The sequence below is a fragment of the Notamacropus eugenii genome, chromosome 1 (genome assembly GCF_028372415.1).
Source record: "Notamacropus eugenii isolate mMacEug1 chromosome 1, mMacEug1.pri_v2, whole genome shotgun sequence".
NCBI classification, from domain to species: Eukaryota; Metazoa; Chordata; class Mammalia; order Diprotodontia; family Macropodidae; genus Notamacropus; species Notamacropus eugenii.
Window position 1 is genome coordinate 719,452,156 of NC_092872.1, and position 4,526 is coordinate 719,456,681.

The window sequence follows — 4,526 nt, forward strand, 5'->3', positions numbered from 1 at the left end:
GGTATAACTATTAAGCAAGACTACATTTGATAGTCCAATGTTAGTGGCCAGGTGATAACTGAATATCATTCAGGATTGGTCCTGTTGAGATTGTGATTGACAAAATTGACAGGTTCCTTGCAACTGGCACCAGTCATTTGAGAGCTTTAGTCCAATGGCTCTTGATAGTCCAACAAATTCACCAGAATTACTGTACCACCTACCGTGAGATAATTTAGATAAACCAACACCTCATCATCAACCACTTTTTCCACGTGTTGCTGAAAACTGACAGAGGCCCTAGAAATTCTTTGGTGGCATGTAATCAACTTGGTGGAATACTACTGAAGAGACAAAAGTCATTTTTTCCTTGTCTTCCTCTGCCAAGGAAGTGAATACATCTGCGTGGGCTATCTTGTGGGAAAAGACATTCATGGATTCAAGCATTGTTGAGGTCAAGGTGGTAAAGATTTATTATGCTTTTTACCAGGCAAGAGTTCTTAGGGAACTTGCAATCTTAGAGGGGTACAGGTAAAGTTTATATAGGATAGTCTATAGTAAAACATATGCTAAATACGCTAACTAGATGATTCAGGGTAGGATTAGGGAGTGGTTTAGGAGTGGTTAGTTTTTAAAGGAACATTCACTTTTAGCATCTACTGGACAGGTATTAATTGGGGAATAGCCCGGAGGTGGGGGTGGGGTGGGTACAGGGAGGTGTGGTTTTAGAAACATCATTAAGTCCCCTAAAGGTGACTAAGTGAATACCAGGCTGCTCTCATCAATGTCTTGTTAGACAAGATAAATATAAGGGGAGTATACGTATGTCTAAGTTGAGGATGCAAATGATTGGTCAGTGAGTAGTAAATGTTGTTATGACCCAGTATACAACCAGTTTATCCAGTAGACAGCTGGTTCAAACTAATAAATTCTGTAAGTGCAGCAGGAAGAAAGATAAAAGTTTTTCTAGGGTATGCTGTGTCCTTGGGCTGGGGAGAAACTGTCTGGGGTAGTGTTTTGAGGCTAAGGAGAAATGTGATTTTTAAAGAGAAAATTGATTTTAGAATTGGGGTCCAAGCACATGCACCCAAGCACCCCATAAGTTTTTCTGAATATATTCAATTTAGTCAATTCAAGGTCATAAGCAAGGAGAAATAAAATTAAAAAGAGAGATTTTAATCTGAGTCATCATTCCCCAAGATTTTATGTGTATATGTATATACCTGTACATAAATATATGCATTTTTTGGGCAAGTCCAAAGCTAAAGATGAAGAGAGATAGAGGAGATAGAATTCATCATTGTGATTCCTTGGTTTCTTCTACCCTGGGCATCTGAGCCTATGCATCACATGAGGACTTCATATTAGTGAAGAATTCAGAATATTACATTTATATTAATAGGGCACCAGAAATAGTCATGGGGTGTACCAGGGTTTTTGTGTATAGTGGTGATTGAAGTTTCAGTAGAAGTAGTTTTCCTAAAACAACAAGTTGCTATATGCAACTTCTCTATCTCAGAGGGACTACATTTAAATAAATATTTCCTGACTTTAAAGTATCAGGAAACATAATATATTCTTCTGAGACTATGGGATTATAGAAGCTTAAAATTTTTCCATTAATATTTTTCCATTAACAAAAATTTATTTTCTCTTCCTACTGTTCCCCTACTATTGAAAAAAGAAAAAAAAAGGAAAACAAAGCCCTTTTCACAAATATACATTGTGAAGCAAAACAAACTCCTGCATTGACTGTGTACAGAAATGTGTTTCATTCTGCAAACTGGGTCCATCACTTCTCTGTCCGGAGGTGGCAGCATGCTTCAACATTTGGAGGCTGCAGAAGTAGCTGTTTCTAACCCCTTTATGACTATGGGGAAGTACAAATACACTCCCTGGAGTTTGAATATGTGGTCTTCTCTTTTTGGCTTGATTCACACGGGGAAGAAATGATCTCTGCAACTGGAGGAGAGAATTCACCTACAGTGAGGCTGTTTTGCATGTTCTCTCACCCAGCTGGTTCCTGCTGATCAAAGCTGTTATCACTGGGGCTTGTTAGTTATCTGGATAGGATTAGCACTGGATAGAGCACAACAAGAAGATGAGGCATCCTCTCAACTTCTGCCCCTAAAGAATTAGGGAAACTTAATAGGCAAAAGTGGGACCTAAGAGGAAAATAAAAAAAAACACAAGCCTTAATTTTTGTTACAACAACCTTGTCCCACCTCAAAAGAGTTTACTTATTATTACCCCCATCCTCCCATTTGCCCTCCCTTGTATCATCCCCCCCTTTGCCCCACTTAGCCCTTTCTCTCCTACTTTTCTGTACTATAAGATAAATTTTCGTACAAATTGAATGTGCATGTTATTCCCTCCTTAAGCCAAATGAAATGAGAGTAAGTTCACTCTTCCCTCTTACCTCCTCCCCTTTTCCCCTCCATTGAAAAAGTTTTTTCTTGCCTCTTTTATGTGAGATAGTTTGCCTCATTCTGTTTCTCTTTTTCTCCTCCCAATATATTCCTCTCTCACCCCCTATATTTCATTAATTAATTAATTTAGATTTCATCCCTACCTATTCAACTCATCCTGTGCCCTCTGTCTATATGTATATAATTCCTCCAATACTGAGAAAAATCTTGAGTTACAAATATGATCTTTTGATGGAGGAATGTAAACAGTTCAACTTTAGTAAGTCCCTTATGATTTCTCTTTCCTGTTTACTGTCCGGCCTAACTGCTGTGGGCTGCTGGGTCCTTCTTAACCTAACTCAGGTATTTGGTGATCAGCCAGATAAACGTATGAGAGAAGAGACCTCCAGAGTCAAACAAGCATAGGCTTTATTCTGGATACCAGCTACATGTCAGCATGCAGGATGAGTTCTCCCCATGGAGCCCCCTTCTCCTTCCAGAAGAGAGAGTAACCCAAACCCTCTCAGTATGTAAGGCTAGTGCTCCCTGTGGGAGCCCCCCGCGAGAGCCCTCTTCTGCCTCCTGAGGAGCAAGGAAAAGGAGTCCTCAGGCTTTCCTGTCCCCATTTAAGCTCTCCCAGCTGCATAGTTCACTCGTGGACATTGTGCATGCTCTCAGCCCCTAGCCAATTAACAACAGGTGAGCTCAGACCACGGACCAATTTCAAGGATGGGATGCTCTCTCCAGCAAGTTTCCACTGAGAAGAGGTGGAAAAACAAGATAGCTAGTGTTTCACTCCTCAATTTCCAGCTGTTCCCTGGGGGGCCTCGTGAGAGCTCTGTGGTTTAGAAGCCCTCACCTTTACCTGACCTGAGACTGTTCATGTGAAAACCGAGCTTATACCCCAACAGTTTACCTTTCATGGTTCTCTTGATTCGTGTGTTTGAAAGTCATATTTTCTATTCAGCTCTGGTTGTTTCAACAACAATGCTTGAAAGTCCTCTATTTCATTGAATGATAATTTTTTTTCCCCTTGAAATATTATACTTAGTTTTGGTGGGTAGGTAATTCTTGGTTTTAATCCTAGCTCATGTGACCTCTGGAATATCTTGTTCCAAGCCCTGCAATCTCTTAATGTAGAAGCTGCTAGATCTTATATTATCCTGATTGTAGTTCCACAATACTCGAACTGTTTCTTTCTGGCTGCTTGTAATATTTTCTCCTTGACCTGAGAACTCTGGCATTTGACTGCAATGTTGCTAGGAGTTTTCCTTTTGGGGTCTCTTTCAGGGGGTGATTAGTGGATTCTTTTAATATCTGTTTTAACCACTGGCTCTACAATATCAGGGCAGTTTTCCTTGATAATTTCTTGGAAGATGATGTCTAGACTCTTTTTTTGATCATAGCTTTCAGGTAGTCCAATAATTTTTAAATTGTCTCTCCTGGATGTATTTTCCAGGTCACTTGTTTTTCCAATGAAATATTTCACATTGTCAGCTATTTTTTCATTCCTTTGGCTTTGTTTTATAATTTCTTGATTTTTCATAAAGTCATTAGCTTCCATCTTAAGGAATTCTTTTCTTCAGTGAGCTTTTGGATCTCCTTTTCCATCTGGCCAGTTCTGCTTTTTAGGGCATTCTTCTCCTCATTGGCTTTTTGGGTCTCTTTCACCATTTGGGTTAGTCTATTTTTTAAAGTGTTATTTTCTTCAGCATTTTTTGGGGTCTCCTTTAGCAAGCAGGACTCATTTTTCATGATTTTCTTGCATCACTCTCATTTCTCTTCCAAATTTTTGCTTGACTTCTCTTACTTAATTTTCAAAATCCTTTTTGAGCTCTTCCATGGCCTGAGACCAATTCATATTTTTCTTGGAGGTTTTGAATGGAGAAGCTTTGACGTTGTTGTCTTCTGTTTGTATACTTTGGTCTTCCTTGTCACCAAAGTAAGATTTGATTTTTCTGGTTTTTGCTTATTTTCCCAGCTATTTACTTGACTTTTGAGCTCTTTGTCAAGGTAGTTCTCTGCTTCCAGTGAGGGTAAAGGTATACTGTCAGATATGCTGGATCCCCCCACAATCTGTGGGCTGAGAGCTCCAGAAACAGTGGCTGTGGCTGTTCCTGCTCCTGCTGCTGCTGCCAT